This window comes from Poromitra crassiceps, assembly GCF_964638095.1.
Source record: "Poromitra crassiceps genome assembly, contig: HAP1_SCAFFOLD_759, whole genome shotgun sequence".
NCBI lineage: Eukaryota > Metazoa > Chordata > Actinopteri > Beryciformes > Melamphaidae > Poromitra > Poromitra crassiceps.
Window position 1 is genome coordinate 22,819 of NW_028151649.1, and position 18,307 is coordinate 41,125.

Here is an 18,307-nt window from a genome sequence, read left to right on the forward strand (position 1 = left end):
GAAGTAGTCCATCAGGCGAGGCCATGCAACATGCTAGGTTACCATGAAGCGTTTAAAGGGACAGCTCACCCTAAAATCCAAAAAACATATATTCCCTCTCACCTGTAGTGCTATTTATCCATCTATATCGTTTTGTGTTAGTTGCCTGAGTTTTGGAGATATCGGCCGCAGAGTTTCTGCCTTCTCTCCAATCCAATGGAACTGGATGGCACTCGGCTTGTGGTGCTCGAAGTGCCAAATAAATGCTTAGGTCCTTGAAAGGATGCGCCTTCCTCCTCCTGCCTTCGAGCTAAAGCTGAAGCCTTCCTGGTGGTTTTTAGTGATGCTAAACCAACAAGGTTTGAATCAAAAAGTACCAAAGGCACAAGGTAGCACTCACAGAACTTCAGGAGAAGGACATCTCTATTTCACCAATTTATTTGGCCGTGTCAAGCAAACACATGCCAACGTTTCGGCCTCTTGGCCTTCATCAGGGCATGGAGAGAAAATGGAGGTCATGCCATATAACACACAAGGTCACATGATTCACTTAAAGGGGTAAAGTCACATACAAATATTACATTTTCTTCACCATCTGACAATGACTAAATGTGGTGAAATGGCACATCTACATACAAATAAAATAAATAGTTCACATTTCAACTTTGGTGACAGGTGCACATTGTCTTTTCAGAGGTTTTTTCAGAGAAAACATTTGAAAGAGAAATCATCATTCAGTCCAGCAGGTGTCAGTGTATTGAGTGTGGAGATCCAGTACATCTCTCTCTGTTAGAGAAGTTTGGGCAGGTTGCCCCCCTAGTTGGAGGATGAACATGTTTCGAGTCCAACACATTTCAGAGTGGCTGGAGAACCATGGTTAGCTTCCTGATACTGCTTGGCTATGGCATCATCCATGTTCCCTGTGCGAACGGCTGTTTTATGTTCTGATATTCTTTGTTCTCTTAGTTTGCCCAACATAAGAGAGTCCACTGGGGCATGGGAGCATGTAGATCACAGATGTTGTGTTGCAATTTATGAAATGTTGGATTGGAAATGTCTTAGCAGTGTGTGGATGGTTGAAGGTCTTGACATCAGTGGTATTGTTGCACTGGCTACAGTTTCCACATTTGAAGTTTCCTTTTAGATGGAGCCAAGTAAGATTAGGTTTAGTGGGCTGGAAAGTGTACTGTACCAGGCTGTCTGTGATTGTTGGTGCCCGTCGGAATGACAGGAGGGGGGGACTCACCAAGTGATGGTTCTGCACTTAGGATGTGCCAGTGTTTGTTTACTACAGTATGTCCCTGAGACCCTGATGACAGTGTTTGTTTACTACAGTATGTCCCTGAGACCCTGATGACAGTGTTTGTTTACTACAGTATGTCCCTGAGACCCTGATGACAGTGATTGAATTCAGTTGTGAAGGCAATTATTTGTGTTTGTTCTTTCAGCTGTGACTTTGGGTTGAAGCAGCTCAGGCCTTGGAGATGTTGAAGCATGATCGTAGGCTGGATTTATTATAGTTGGATGGTCATTTCTTTGATAAAAATCTTGATTTCATCTCACCAGCCTTGTTTCTGAATTCATCCAGAGTCGAGCAGTTTCTCCTTAGTCGCAAGAATTGTCCCTTCGGTCTGTTTTCTTTCAGATGGTTTGGGTGGTTGCTGTTGTGGTGGAGGAGGGCATTTCTTTCCATAGGCTTCCTGTAGATTGAGGTGCGAATGCTTCCATCCTGTTGTTTAGAGATGGTGAGATCCAGAAAGTTAATGATAATGTATTCAGGCTATGTTCTATTGTGAATTTCAGAAAAGGGCTACTTGAGTTTGCATATGTTTCAAGCATTTTTAGTTCTTCCATAGTGCCATCCCAAAATATCAGAATATCATCCAAAAACCATTTCCACAGTTTTATCTTTGGTCTGAATGGATTCACATTTGAGTTGTATCTTACCTCTTCCTCCCAGTTTGCCACCACTAGGGATGTATATGATGGAGCTGCTGTCGTACCCATAGCAGTCCCTGTGGTTTGCCAAAGAAATCCATTTGAAAAACTCAACAGCAACGTCTCTTTCCAGAAATCGTGACCCCCGTTACTCAAGATAATCCACAGACCTTGTTCTGAGAAGTTTCATGGAGGAACTATTTTCTTTTGACCAAACTACACCCGCTAGCTGCAAGCTAGTTCCTACATGAGACTGCAAAAGAAAATAGTTCCTACATCCATACACGTCCATACAGGCAGGATTGGCTGTGTCTGCGGGTGGGAAGCCGGATTAGTGCCTCCTCTGGTCAGTCGGGGCGCCTGTTCGAGTGGGAGGGGAACTGGGGGGAATAGCGTGGCCCTCCCACACACTAGGTTCAGTGAAACTCCTCCTCACTGTCAGGTTAAAATAAGCAGCTGGCGACTGCACGTCTATCGGAGGAAGCATGTGCTAGTCTACAACTCTCCCCAGAGAGGGGGTGGAGCAACGACCGGGACAGCAGGGGAATTGGCCAACTCAAATGCGTGAGAAAATGGGGGGGGGAATCCTTCAAAATCCTGTTCACATTGGAAAGCGTTCTGTGCAGAGATCTGTGCAGAGAGGAGCCGTCTCTCTTGTCTCTTCTCCCCTCTTTTTGGTTTGCCCCTCTGATGTTTTCCCTCTTTCTCCTCCTCGTCCCTGTTCTCCAGGTCCCAGGAGGAACCTGAGGAACGACCTTCTGGTAGCAGCAGACTCCATCACCAACACCATGTCCTCACTGGTCAAAGAGCTCCACTCTGGTACAGACTCACTCACACTGACTCAATATCCTATAGGACAGACTCAGTATCCTATAGAACAGACTCAGTATCCTATAAGACAGGTTCTCAACCATTTTCATATCAAGGACCATTTGATGAGACCAAATCTGAGAATATTTTTATTATTATTTTTGGTAAATGGCATTTATATAGCGCTTTTATCCAAATCGCTTTACAATGAAGTCACCCATTCACACACCGATGGCAGCAAGCTGCCACGCAGGGTGCTGGCACACCATCAGGAGCAATTTGTGGTTCAGTGTCTTGCCCAAGGACAGTTCGACATGCAGACTGGAGGAGGCGGGAATCGAACCACCGACCTCTTTTATCCAAAGTGATCGGTGGACGACCCGCTCTACCTCCTGAGCTACAGCCACCCCATATTATTTAGATATGATTTTGTCCAGAATTGCTGTCTGCATTGTAGGTAAAGAGAAAACAGTGAAACTATTCATGGAACAATCAGTACGTTTACATGCTCAGTTAAGTCGAGCTATGGTTGATTAGGCTATTTACTCAGACTACTGTCCTTGTCCAAGTATACATGCGAGCGAGCGAGGTTGTGTTTATGTGGAGAGAGAGAGCGTTCAAACGCAGGTATGGTCACATAACAAGCTGTCCCTTGTGAGCTCAATACAGTTGAAACTAATTCCATTAAAAAAATATTTTTCTAGACACAGATTTAGCTCTACGTCAACGAACTTCACATTTAGCTTTAGCTAATCGGTCCCTGGCTGCTAACGGAACAGTTTTACACGCTGTTCGACTTCCGGGTCAAAGAGAGTTAGCACATCACCTCGTCCAGGTCCAGTCCGACTGGCCGCAGGAGTAAATCGACTTCCAATCACATTATCTGGGTGTGTTAGTCCGACTTTTATAACTTTGATTTCAGTCGAGCTAACATGTTTACATGCATTTCAAAAGTCCGGTTTTAGGCGGACTAACGCAATAATTCAAATTTTTTAAGTGCATGTAAACGTACTGAATGAAGCTTAACAATTGATCAATTTGCCGGGGACCCCCTGCAATGCACCCAAGGACCCCTGGTGGTCCGCCGGACCCCCACTGCTATAGAAGCCTTCCAGTGCATCCGTGTAGCTCCCAAAACTAGTATGAAAAAGACAGCGTTGGATAAGGTCTTTCTTCTGGATCCACACAATACAGATTCACTGAGACTCATCCTGGCACACGTTCACAAATAACTTCTCGCCCTCCTTTTGTGACTAGATGATGGCCGGGAGGAAGAGGAGAGACTGCTGAACGGGAAGGACAGAGGTAAACATCTGTGTCTGTATCTGTACCATCCACCCCGACACTGTTCTCCAAGCATAGTTTTTGAGCCGATCATACCTGTAGTCTTTCAAGTAAAAGTTGTGAAGAACTTGGAATCTTTGAATAGCCGGAATCAACTTCCCATCCATTTTGCACTTGCCAGGTGAAACTGTTATTCATGAAATGATATCAGTTCAGCGGGAAAACCAGGAAGTGCCGACATCTGATCGCCCAATGCCAGTGCCAAAACGTTTGTTGGCCGTCCACACAGTGGAGTTTCCCTGTAAAAGCATCCTGATAACGAGAGCTCACATTCTGTTTCGCTGTACCTACCTTGACAAACAAACTCCTTCAGCCAATCAGCATCGCCAAATCTAAACAGACTCCTTCAGCCAATCAGCATCGCCAAATCTAAACAAACTCCTTCACCCAATCAGCATCGCCAAATCTAAACAAACTCCTTCAGCCAATCAGCATCGCCAAATCTATCGCATCTATCAACATTTTTCAAATATTCAAATTTATTTTGAAAGTGAAGTACATGGGTACGGACTTGCCAGAAAGCTGTAAAAAAAAAATCTTTATTTGTAACTCTCAAATTCACTCTTATACAACTCGACAAAGTAATAATAACCTTTACCTACCATTGTATCATACATCTAGAGGACAGTACTCGTTAAAATACCATGGAGCCAAAGTATGGAATAAGAACTTGCACTTACTGTCTGATTCTTTGTCCTTGTTTTTATACAAAAAGAGACTCAAAAGTATTCTAATATCTAATAGATTGTGTATTGAATGATCTAGATCAGTGCTGACCAATTTGGGGCCCGCGTTCCCCCCCCCCCCCCCCCCTGATTTTTTATCCAGAATGCAACTCGGGCAAGTTATCAGATATCTGCACTGATTGCAAAGGGTGGACGAGCTTTTTCATGTGGTGACTTTGTGAAACAGTGTCTGAATGTGGCTGCGGATATACTGTGTTCACTCCTGAGATTGCATCCCTGCAAATTGTCATGGCATATTGTTTACAAAAGATGGACAATAAAGCTGATTTTCAAAGTACCTTGAGGATTTTTCAAGTTGTGAATTAAGTCAAATTTCTCTCTTGATTACAAAGGTGGAAAATACAACTGTTTTTAACTGGGTGTTTACTGATTAAATGTTTAAGCTCCCCACAAATGCAGATGTTTTTTTTAAATATATATAACCAATTGCAAATTATTACAATTACCAAACAGATAAAAAGTAGATTATTACCGTATATTGAAATGTTATTTTAGATTTAGAATGTTAATTTTCTATAAAACACAATACATTTTAATGTAATTCCACAACGTTTATTTTTGGCCCTCGGCCCTCCACCCAGATTGAGTTTTGGCCCTTCATGGGAAAGAATTTGGGCACCCCTGATCTAGATTATATCGATCTTGAACCACTCAACATAGCGCTGTTTCGTTTATGATCTAATTTAACTTGTATTCTTTCTATACAAATGTATTACAAAATGTATACCATGCACACGTACACACTCCCTCTGTTACACTCCTGCATCCGCGCCGCGCGTGTCTGTGGGCTTGTAGCGAGCCTCATTAGCATGCCGTCTCATTAGCCATGCTTTATGGAGCCCCTCCCCTTTTACGAGGGGGGACCGCTCGCCGCGAGGAAGCGCTGCGGCTACTTCCTGGTCTGCTCCCTAAACACTCATTAGACATCTAACCTGCGCCGCTAACCCACGACCCCTAAACTGTCCGACAGGTGCGCCGGGTTCAGCGCGGCTCAGGTCGTCAAGTTCAAACACACACGGCTGTTTTAACCTTCACTTCCCTTATCGATCATTAATGTAGTATAGAGGCTCTTGTCTCTGGACTCAGTCATTCTGCCTCACACCTGCCAAGTCCGCTCGACTTTATATTTCTATGAGCTGCTAAGGGAGTCATTCGGTCTGCTTCTTATTATGCTCTCTGGCAGGTGTCGCTTTGAGCCTCCTCTCTTCTGTTTAGCAGGTTAAAGTCTCTGTCTGTTTCACTCTCAGAGCTGAACCTTCTGTCTCTCTTCTGTTTAGCAGGTTAAAGTCTCTGTCTGGTTCACTCTCAGAGCTGAACCTTCTGTCTCTCTTCTGTTTAGCAGGTTAAAGTCTCTGTCTGTTTCACTCTCAGAGCTGAACCTTCTGTCTCTCTTCTGTTTATCAGGTTAAAGTCTCTGTCTGTTTCACTCTCAGAGCTGAACCTTCTCTCTCTCTTCTGTTTAGCAGGTTAAAGTCTCTGTCTGTTTCACTCTCAGAGCTGAACCTTCTGTCTCTCTTCTGTTTAGCAGGTTAAAGTCTCTGTCTGTTTCACTCTCAGAGCTGAACCTTCTGTCTCTTCTGTTTAGCAGGTTAAAGTCTCTGTCTGTTTCACTCTCAGAGCTGAACCTTCTGTCTCTTCTGTTTAGCAGGTTAAAGTCTCTGTCTGTTTCACTCTCAGAGCTGAACCTTCTGTCTCTCTTCTGTTTAGCAGGTTAAAGTCTCTGTCTGTTTCACTCTCAGAGCTGAACCTTCTGTCTCTCTTCTGTTTAGCAGGTTAAAGTCTCTATCTCCCTGCTGAAAAAACCAGCATGCACCAGCATAGCTTTTTATGCTGGTGTACCAGCATCCCAGCATCGCATGCTGGGATGCTGGTAAATTTGTTGTGTTTTGAAAACACAACAAGTTATGCTGGTGTACCAGCATCCCAGCATGGGATGCTGGGATGCTGGTGGTGTGACCAGCATGGGATGCTGGTGGTGTGACCAGCATGGGATGCTGGTGGTGTGACCAGCATGGGATGCTGGTGGTGTGACCAGCATGGGATGCTGGTGGTGTGACCAGCATGGGATGCTGGTGGTGTGACCAGCATGGGATGATGCTGGTATGCTGGTGGTGTGCTGGTCACATGCTGGTCTTGTGACCAGCATGGGAAGCATACACCAGTACACCTATGCTGGTGTAGATGCTGGTGTGACCAGCATACACCAGCTATTCTGGTGTCAAAACACAACATGCTGGTCTATGGTTGAATGCTTGTTAACCAGCACCCCATGCTGAGAGTAGTCAGACCAGATAAACATCACAAAAGTAATCTTTCTTGAACTAGTTAAATGAAGACTATTTCAGGTTTACATAACAATATAATTATTTATTAAATAAAAGCAACACAGAGAGGGAGTGGGAGAGAGAACCGCACATACAGCAGTGCACCTGAACAGTCAGCCTGTACCTGTCTTTATGTCAAAAGTATTAAAAGTAAAAGTGTGACTCAACTCAATTAATGTGCTGAAGGCAATTAAAGACTCATTACAATTAAACTCAATTAAATAATAAAACTACTGACTAATTAACAATAACACAACAAACAGGCAACATCACCTGACAAGAAAAGAGGTCACCCCAGGAACAGCTGGAGAAGAAGTGTGCAGGCAGAAATGTCTGGGAGCAGGCTCAATTGGGGAGAACAGGGAAGAACCGCCAACCACCGACATTTTGTCAATGGCCTATGCTCCCTTGAGGAGCAAAGGCCTTAAGTCAAATCAGAAGTAGAGAATTCCACTGAAAAACAATGCAGATTTATTTTGCACAAAATCTCACAATCCTAAAAACTTTATGGAAAAAAACAATGTTTTGCAGGCATTCATTTACCGTAATTAATTAATTTCAGTTATTGAGAGTTGATTTGAGTTCAGTCGTGGACCAGTGATGTCATTCACAAATCACAACTTAAATCAACTCTCAATAACTGTCAAACTAAATGAATGCCTGCAAAACGGTTTACAGTTTTTGGATATGTGTGAGATTATGTGCAAAATAAATCAGCATTGTTTTTCGGTGGAGTGTCCCTTCAAGTGCTATTCTTTGCTTGTTTGTTTATGTCCATTATTTTCTCTGTGATGTAGCATCCAGGCTTCCCCACTCGAGCTTCCACATCTGCTTCACCCAGGTTTTGGTTCTGGAGCCATTCTTTGTATCAAACTGAAAAGCAAACAGAGATAAATTAGTGGCAGAGTAACACTGTTCTTTGGTCAATATTTCAACTGCTGTTTGAAAACGTGCTACAGAAAAGTGACGCATGACGCATGAGCTACTTTAAAAATTATTTCACTGTACTGTCTGCCCAGGGTCTAGCTGTACAAAGACCTTTCTGGCTCACAGCCCGATTGGTCCCAAGTTCGCAACACATTTTAAAATTCATCTTGAAGTTGATAAGTCAGATACTGTAAGTTAAATCGCACCTTTCTGATCCACCTTGGAACCTGGTAAAACAGCTCATCCATTCCAGACACATTACAATTTGGTAAATAAGAGTCCAAATGCAGTGACACATGCATTAGGTTCCATGGGATCATGGCATCAGCTATGTGCACAAATCATTTATTTAACAAGCCAGTCACCTTTAATTAAAACTACAGCCACCCACAGGATATGTCCATCTAGATCATTTTGGTGTGAGTTGCTGAGTTTTGGAGACACCGGCCATGTTGTGGTGCTCAAAGCACACACAAAAAATAAAAATAAAATAAAATAAAATCCTTTCCAGAAAGGATAAAAAGCAAGTAGGCCTAGAGGACCACAGGAATAGGTTTTTGGGGAAAAGAAAAGTTCTCAACTTACTTAACAGATTAATGTGTGTCCTCCACTGGCTGTTTCTCCCTCAATGTATGATATCGAAAACCTGCACACACACAGTATATAGACAAAGAGACAGTGTCCATTAGAAAAGCATGTGTGAAAAGCAGCACTTGCCCCTCCCTCATTACCACCACTGAGGTGCCCTTGAGCAAGGCCCTTAACCCCTTAATGTGTGTGTGAGTGCGAGCAGGGCCCACTTGAAAAAGAGATGGAAATCTCATTATGGTTACCCTGGATAAATAAAGGTAAAAAAAATTAGCAGTTGTATGAAGTGGGAAAGATTCTTAGTTGGCCACTCTTCTTTCACCAAGTATCCAGTCTGTCTGTACTGTATGTCTGTGTGCACTTTGCTCATGTGTATGTTTCCACACATGCCACTGACCTCCTCGCTCTCATCTCCCCCCGTATCGTCCTGCACTTGGCTCCCAGGAGCTTCCTGAGGTTGACGGCGTGGATGACAGCACCCACCTTCTTGTCCAGCATGGCCTCCTGGCCAATGCCATAGTAATGCTGGCAGTTCAGCGTTCCGTTATCATCTACAATGGGAGAGAGAACAATGAGAGAGAAAAATGGAGGGATAGAGAGGGGAGTGGAATGGTGTAGTGGTAGGAGACAGTATTAGTAGGAGAAAGATAGTGGATAAAGTCTTGTAGTTAACATACAGACATGTGGCAGTGGGTGAGGCCACGGTCAGCTGCAGCTGGTTCTGTATAGAGAAGTTGATGTTGTAGCACTCTGTCCAGTCTGCTTTAGGAGGCATCACCAGGCTTCTCATGCACATCCAAGATCTACAGAGCAGGCCTACAGGGAAACAGTTTAGTGAGTGTAATATTTGCACAATTGAAAAGTGAAACCCCAAAAAAAAGGTCTGGGTCAGTTTCTCTAGCTTTACTTTACACATCACAAATACCAGGTAAGGTAGAGCTTTCCCCCTGTTTTCATATTTATACAGTAATTAAATCAGCTCCACCATTAAAGTCGAAGTGAACCGGAACGGAATGCACCAGCGCGAGCGTCAGACACTGAGAAAACGAATTGAGAGGCGGACCATATACGTGTCGATGATTTGATTTGACAATTCTGAGGACTGGCTTTGGCATTGGCCAATCCTGGCGTGTTCCACCCCCAAATCCAGTGGGATTCAGCCTGTTGTCATGCTACACGAGTGGGATCCGCAGAGTACCAGGGAGCCAGCTGCTTCGTGCGGAGCGAGCGGACAATCCGATTCATAGGTGCTGCCCGCCCGCCTGGAATCTCCGAGAGACGACCCCTGACAGCCAGGGAGGCTGTCAGGCTCGGAGGCGCGCGCCATTATCGTTATAAATGTAAATAATATTCCTGGAATGCGTGTTTTAACGAGCCAGTTACATTTCTTTGCATTCTTAGACATTACCGTTTGATTTAGTTTGCATAATTGCTCAAGTTAGTAGTTAGTTTATGGGCTAGAAACTCTGCCAGATGACAGGCACTAGGTGCCATTTTCGCCTTCATTTGGAAGAGAAAATGATCCTGTAATGAAGATTTGATTGACAGCTGAACTAAAATACTAAACTAAATACTAAACCAAAATACTAACCTGTTACAATATAGAATTATCACCCAGCCACGCCACCACAGGCGCGCGCGCGCGCGCGCACGCACACACACACACACACACACACACGCACACACACACACACACACACACACACACACACACAGAGCTGAAGGTGAGAGCAGCGCTCTATCGGTAAAAAAGTGTTCCCCCCTGCGGCCCCTCTCCTTCTTACAAGTAATTGACCTCTTTCTGTCGTAGTAAATAACACACAAGTTAAGCCTACTTCACTCACCTCCACAAATAATCTGCTTCAAGCCGCCGGTTCGTTGTTTCTGGAGTTTATTTGAAGACCGGAGCAGTGAGTGCTGTACTGACAATTGACAAATGGTGCAGACAGGTCCAGCCGCGCGAAAGTTTGGAGATGGTCTCGCGCAGCATATCAGAGGCGTAGTGATACTCAGTTCCATAAAATAGTTCCAATTGAATGGAGGGTATGCAGCACGGACGTCACTTTCCCACTGGAACATGCCCCCTCAATCGGGACTGGCAAAACCTAAAACCTATGGGCAAAACATTCAGCAGGTTCTCTGTTGTTTGGAGCAGTAGGTGTCATTAATCTAGGCTGATTACTGCATTCAAAATCAGTCTGGCTGTCACTCAGTGGGCGTGACCATGCAGTGACTTCTGCCTGTGACATCACGTGCATACCCTCTATATGGGAAAACTGGCCTCAGAAATGAGTCTGACCCACGGCCACCTAGAGTTTAATTAAAGCCTCTGTTACAGTAGAAAACATAACATAGCTTGAAAGTAATAATAGTAATAATAATGACAACAACAACAACAACAACAACAACAACAACAACAATAATAATAATAATAATAATAATAATAATAATAATAATAATAATAATAATAATACATTCATGTGTAATGTTATTTTAAAGGACTATGCTTGATATAGAATTGCATTAGCCTCTTGTATTGTGTTATATTAGCCTGTTACCCTGTAAGGTGTTTTGTTGGGCATGGTTAAAACTTTTTTCTTGTGTGTTGCGTTATTTGTTGCTTATGTTATAACTTGGCCCTGTACCATTTATTTTATCTGGCAAGCTGTCAATGGAGGCCAGAAGACGATACAAAATATAAAAAAGAAGGCATATAACCCTAGCCTGGGTAAACCCAGCCTCCACGTGACCTGCTCTCAGACCTGCTCTGCTCTCGTAGTGACTGAGAGCAGAGCCCTGTACTACGAAACTAGTTTAACAGATCCGCGATAAGTCCCTTTGATCTGGTTTGACTGAACAGGATCAAAGCTATCTAGTTAACTGATACTACGACGCTGGTTTTTTACTAGGTAAGTGGACCTGGGATCTGCCTGTGCACGCGCACGTTTTTCGCTCGTGCACAGGCGCGCGTCCACGCGAAAGAGGTGCGCCAGCCAATCACATTATGAACAGCTGAGTTTATCCACGCCCACACTCATTTCCACACCCATTTCCTCGTTCAATGAAGCGCAGTGCATGATCAGAGTTTTAGCGGATATTTAATGTATCCGCGATTTAATGTCAGAATGAAAATCCGCGTTGGATAGTCTGCTGAAGGGCTGTCTAAAGCAGCAGCTTGTATTCACATCAGTCATTTGATTTACTTTGATCAGCGATTGATACAGCTGCATTGATACAGGCAGCAGCAACAAATCTAAATGTGTAATCTCAGTCTATACATTTCCACAATCTGTAAGCCTATTTAGACCATAGATTTAGAAACGCATGCTCAATGAATAATGATCTCTATCACTCATGTGTGTGGTTGCACTGATCGAATAATTCATATATAAAATAGCCTAGTATAAAGCCTAATAGCCTACTATAAAAGAGAAAACTGCTGAACTGAATTGAGACGTAGCCTATAGGCTTTTCTGGCATGTAGGAGAATATCACCCTCACTCCATTTGAGGGTCCATTCATGATATGCGCCGCGGTGATTAATAGTGATGATCATATTTCTCCACGCATCGTTGAGCTGTTAAGACATAAAGTGGTAAGTAGGCTTAATTTAATTATGTAGCCTACAGAGCCACAAATGTTTTTCTTGTTATATTCTCAGTTGACTGCAATCTATTTTTCATATGGCGATCTTATATGAACGGTGAGTGACTCCAGAGAGCCGATTATATGGGTCTGTCATGGATTTTGATCTTATCCTCTGAAGCTAACCTGGTCGCGACCAGGTTAGCTTTGCAGCGTCAGTTGCCATGGTGATTGAAAGTTAACTTGCTTTGTAGTACGGCTAAACCAGGTTTAAACTCAAACTTACTCGGATAAGGCATTAAACTAGCTTCGTAGTACAGGCTCCAGGTCTGAGAGCAGGTCACGTGGAGGCTGGGTTTACCCAGGCTAATATAACCCACCCTATAACCCATAGGGGATGGGTGATGGGCCAGATTGTTTCCCAAACTTTTTCACATCAAGGTCCCCTAAACTAGACCACAGACCCCCAATTTTGTGCCAGGGTCCCCCATCCAATAAAACTTTTGCTTTTAGATGTTTTCCTCATGGTTGCCATGGCAACCATTTTACTTTCCACTATAACATAATTATTTTTGCATCAAATCTCCTGAACCAAACATGATGACAGAAAAGGTAATGTCTACCCCTTACTGTATGTTTTCATGGTATGATCCAGTGTAGGAAATTAGCCAGGGGCAAGGCCAAATATGCTCTAATAAATCTCAGAATGCACCAAAAAAACATGATCAAGGGGCAAAAATTGTCCCCAAGATTTTGATAGGCCTAATTATATTCTCATTACATTAATTACATTTTCATTTGCTTCTCTAACACACACTAACACAATTAACTTTTGTAAAACACCCCAAAAAGGGACCTGGGCTTGGCCTGGACACGAAAGTTAAAATTAAATCCATGCCATGGACCAGCAGGGTACAGAGGAGGTCATTTCCATTGTGGAGCACTTCACAATCTCCTCCACCAGCATGACCATGCTGGTCAAGCAATCCCCAGCACAACCATGTTGGTCCACCAGCTTCACCATGCTGGTCCAGCAACTTCACCAGCTTCACCATGCTGGTCCACCAGCTTCATCAGCATGACCATGCTGGTCCACCAACTTCACCAGCTTCATCATGCTGGTCCACCAGCTTCACCATGCAGGTCCACCAGCTTCACCAGCTTCACCATGCTGGTCCACCCGCTTCACCATGCAGGTCCACCAGCTTCACCATGCTGGTCCACCCGCTTCACCATGCTGGTCCACCAGCTTCATCAGCATGACCATGCTGGTCCACCAGCTTCACCAGCTTCACCATGCTGGTCCACCAGCTTCACCATGCTGGTCCAGCAACTTCACCAGCAAGGCCATGGTAGTTTACCAGCTTCACCAGCAAGCATTAGCTGGTGGACCAGCAAGGTAATGCTGGTCCACCAGCATCAGACCAGCACTAACCAGCATAGACCAGCATCAGACCAGCACTAACCAGCATAAACCAGCATAGACCAGCAAGAAATTCATGCTGGTCTATGCTGGTTTTTTCAGCAGGGCTGTTTCACTCTCAGAGCTGAACCTTCTGTCTCTTCTGTTTAGCAGGTTAAAGTCTCTGTCTGTTTCACTCTCAGAGCTGAACCTTCTGTCCCTTCTGTTTAGCAGGTTAAAGTCTCTGTCTGTTTCACTCTCAGAGCTGAACCTTCTGTCTCTCTTCTGTTTAGCAGGTTAAAGTCTCTGTCTGTTTCACTCTCAGAGCTGAACCTTCTGTCTCTCTTCTGTTTAGCAGGTTAAAGTCTGTCTGTTTCACTCTCAGAGCTGAACCTTCTGTCCCTTCTGTTTAGCAGGTTAAAGTCTCTGTCTGTTTCACTCTCAGAGCTGAACCTTCTGTCTCTCTTCTGTTTAGCAGGTTAAAGTCTCTGTCTGTTTCACTCTCAGAGCTGAACCTTCTGTCTCTCTTCTGTTTAGCAGGTTAAAGTCTGTCTGTTTCACTCTCAGAGCTGAACCTTCTGTCCCTTCTGTTTAGCAGGTTAAAGTCTCTGTCTGTTTCACTCTCAGAGCTGAACCTTCTGTCTCTTCTGTTTAGCAGGTTAAAGTCTCTGTCTGTTTCACTCTCAGAGCTGAACCTTCTGTCTCTCTTCTGTTTAGCAGGTTAAAGTCTCTGTCTGTTTCACTCTCAGAGCTGAACCTTCTGTCTCTCTTCTGTTTAGCAGGTTAAAGTCTCTGTCTGTTTCACTCTCAGAGCTGAACCTTCTGTCTCTCTTCTGTTTAGCAGGTTAAAGTCTCTGTCTGTTTCACTCTCAGAGCTGAACCTTCTGTCTCTCTTCTGTTTAGCAGGTTAAAGTCTCTGTCTGTTTCACTCTCAGAGCTGAACCTTCTGTCTCTCTTCTGTTTAGCAGGTTAAAGTCTCTGTCTGTTTCACTCTCAGAGCTGAACCTTCTGTCTCTCTTCTGTTTAGCAGGTTAAAGTCTCTGTCTGTTTCACTCTCAGAGCTGAACCTTCTGTCTCTCTTCTGTTTAGCAGGTTAAAGTCTCTGTCTGTTTCACTCTCAGAGCTGAACCTTCTGTCTCTTCTGTTTAGCAGGTTAAAGTCTCTGTCTGTTTCACTCTCAGAGCTGAACCTTCTGTCTCTCTTCTGTTTAGCAGGTTAAAGTCTCTGTATGTTTCACTCTCAGAGCTGAACCTTCTGTCTCTCTTCTGTTTAGCAGGTTAAAGTCTCTGTCTGTTTCACTCTCAGAGCTGAACCTTCTGTCTCTCTTCTGTTTAGCAGGTTAAAGTCTCTGTCTGTTTCACTCTCAGAGCTGAACCTTCTGTCTCTCTTCTGTTTAGCAGGTTAAAGTCTCTGTCTGTTTCACTCTCAGAGCTGAACCTTCTGTCTCTCTTCTGTTTAGCAGGTTAAAGTCTCTGTCTGTTTCACTCTCAGAGCTGAACCTTCTGTCTCTCTTCTGTTTAGCAGGTTAAAGTCTCTGTCTGTTTCACTCTCAGAGCTGAACCTTCTGTCTCTTCTGTTTAGCAGGTTATAGTCTCTGTCCGTTTCACTCTCAGAGCTGAACCTTCTGTCTCTCTTCTGTTTAGCAGGTTAAAGTCTCTGTCTGTTTCACTCTCAGAGCTGAACCTTCTGTCTCTCTCTGTTTAGCAGGTTAAAGTCTCTGTCTGTTTCACTCTCAGAGCTGAACCTTCTGTCTCTCTTCTGTTTAGCAGGTTAAAGTCTCTGTCTGTTTCACTCTCAGAGCTGAACCTTCTGACTCTCTTCTGTTTAGCAGGTTAAAGTCTCTGTCTGTTTCACTCTCAGAGCTGAACCTTCTGTCTCTCTGTTTAGCAGGTTAAAGTCTGTCTGTTTCACTCTCAGAGCTGAACCTTCTGTCTCTCTTCTGTTTAGCAGGTTAAAGTCTCTGTCTGTTTCACTCTCAGAGCTGAACCTTCTGTCTCTTCTGTTTAGCAGGTTAAAGTCTCTGTCTGTTTCACTCTCAGAGCTGAACCTTCTGTCTCTTCTGTTTAGCAGGGTAAAGTCAGCGCAGGACAAGCAGTAACAGTAAGTGATATCATGCAAATCTCACACATTTTCATAGCATGATAACCGTTGTTATAATATGATAATATAACCAGTATTATCATGGTGGGCCTGTTCAGTTTAAATGCATGTATTACAAATTGATACAACTGTTGTAAAGTGTTTTGTCTTTGTTATTGTCACTGTTCGTGCTTAACTCATGTTAGTTAACACAAACATGTATAACATGAATGCAGTTGTTCATGTGCATTTAACACGCGTCTAACATGAACTGATATTGTTATTCATGTTTAATTCATGTTAGTAAATGCATTAGGTATCAAAGTGTTACTGTACTGTACTGTACTTAGGGGTGTCACGATAATCACGATAGGACGATAATCGTGATATTGGGGGGAACGACAATTGGTATTGTGTTAATAACACATATAATGATAACATTATGTAAATAATCGTTTCTCTCCGTTCTCGTTTGATCTCGCTCAACGCCACGCCTCCACATACACACAGACCACGCCCCCCACATACACACAGACCACGCCCCCCCCCCACACACACAGACCACCCCCCCTTCCCCACACACACACACACACACACACACAGACCACGCCCCCCCACACATACACACAGACCACGTCACTCGCTATGTTGATGTGGTTAACTTGCTCTTTTTGCACGCTCCTGTACAGTTATGGTTACATAATCTCTCCATTTATTTACTCCTTACTAATAATACTCCTTTACTAATAAAGCGAAATAGAGCGAAACTCCCGAAAACTTGACGTATCCCTTAAAAGATGAATTTGACTGATAATCTTTTTGTAATTAATTAATTATTTTATTTATTTATTTATTTATTTATTTATTTATTTATTTATTTATTTATTTATTTATTTATTTATTTATTTATTTATTAATTATTATTATTATTAAAGTAAAGTAAGTAAAGTCCCACAATGTGTGAAATTTGTTCTCTGCATTTGACCCATCCCCTGGGGGAGCGGTGAGCGGCAGCAATGCCGCGCTCGGGAATCACATGGTGATTTAACGCCCCAATTCCAACCCTTTGATGCTGAGTGCCAAGCAGGGAGGCAAATGGGTCCCATTTTTATAGTCTTTGGTATGACTCGGCCGGGGATCGAACTCACGACCTCCCAGTCTCAGGGCGGACACTCAGACCACAAGGCCACTGAGCTGGTTTTTGTTGGTTTTTGTTTTGTTGTAGGTTTGTTTGTTCTGTATTGTTATTATTGACAATTTTCTATAGATATTGCGATATCGTTATGCTGAATTGTTTTGGCCACGGTAATCGTGCAGTGAAAATCGGATATGGTGACAGCCCTACAGTAACTGTACTTACCAAATGAACGCTGATGCAAACAGTGTTTTCTGGTAGTATTAACCAGTTGAAAACGATATTTTCATGTCTCTGATTTTTCCAAGATGACATGAATGCAGCATGTAAAAGTGACTATTTCCTGCTTAGGGCTTGGATACATTTCAGTGTTCACTGCTTGTCTGACTGAGCTGTCACTCTCTCCCTCAGGCAGAGTGATGCCACTCCACTGGAGCCAAAGAAGACTGTCACCACTGGTCACATCGTTAGCCAATGGGATTAGAGCTCCACTGCCAATCAACCAATCACAATGCTGGACACCAAACGACCGCTGGGTCCCTACTGATGTATAGCTGTGTTTGTCTTGTCACTGTTTCAACATGGTTGTACTTTGTTTTTGATCGTGTTTTGATTTGATCGTACCTAGCTATATGAGGAATCTGAAACCTACTGATTTGTGCTGCCGTGTGTGCGCGCGCCGCGTTCGAGCTGCGAGAGGGTTCAGCAAGTGAGAGGGACGCCGCGAAGAGATGGAAAGAGTTAGGGAACGAGTGAAAGATTCGTAATGTGCAGAGAAGTAGGCGTGGGACGATAATATATAGACGTTCGAAACCGCGGAAAATATCGCGGTATTCATGAAATACCGCGATATTTTCCGCGGTTTCGAACATCTATATTTTGGATATAGATATACAGAAAAGTGTCAGGGCTGAGATATTGCATGTTATCAGTCAGAGAGGAGAGTGGAAGAGGAGAAGAGTAGAGGGACAGCGGATGAAGATGAGGACGAGACTTGAGTTGCGACTTTTACGTTTCCCGTAATCGGCACTGTGTGCTTAGTATTTATTGCTTGGTTTGGGGGTTTGAGTTGATTTGATTTGATTAGATTTTTTTTTTGCAGTGTATTCATGGGGTTTGGAGCGGAGTGTGTGTTCAGGCCCTGCTGAGACCAGAAGCTTTAATGGGACTTTTTTTTTATGCTGCCTGAGTGGAACGTAGAAAGCCCCGTCCTTCCCAGGTCACTGATGCCTGGATGAGATTAGTAGACTTGTAGTGCCACAGGTGCTCGGCTCGTCTGCAGTGACACTACAGTCGAAGAGGAGCTATCTGATTACTGTGGCGATGTGTGTGTAATGTGTATATGCGTGTGTGTGTGTGTAATGTGTATATGCGTGTGTGTGCGTGTGTGTGTGTGTGAGAGAGAGTGTAAAAGCCTATGCTTCGACAGGGTCACTCTAGCGAGTTGAAG

General features: G+C 43.6%; 1 pseudogene across 1 annotated transcript in view; it reads left to right on the plus strand.

The window, feature by feature from the left end:
* Window positions 1-17,643, plus strand: part of LOC310771531 (dystrobrevin beta-like) — a 40,173-nt pseudogene extending 22,530 nt beyond the window's left edge. Inside the window, exons 11-14 of the transcript in view lie at window positions 2,647-2,736; window positions 3,985-4,032; window positions 15,711-15,743; window positions 17,269-17,643. The product of the transcript in view is annotated as a dystrobrevin beta-like (transcript). The remainder of the gene's footprint in view (window positions 1-2,646; window positions 2,737-3,984; window positions 4,033-15,710; window positions 15,744-17,268) is intronic.
* Window positions 17,644-18,307: the final 664 nt, after the last annotated feature.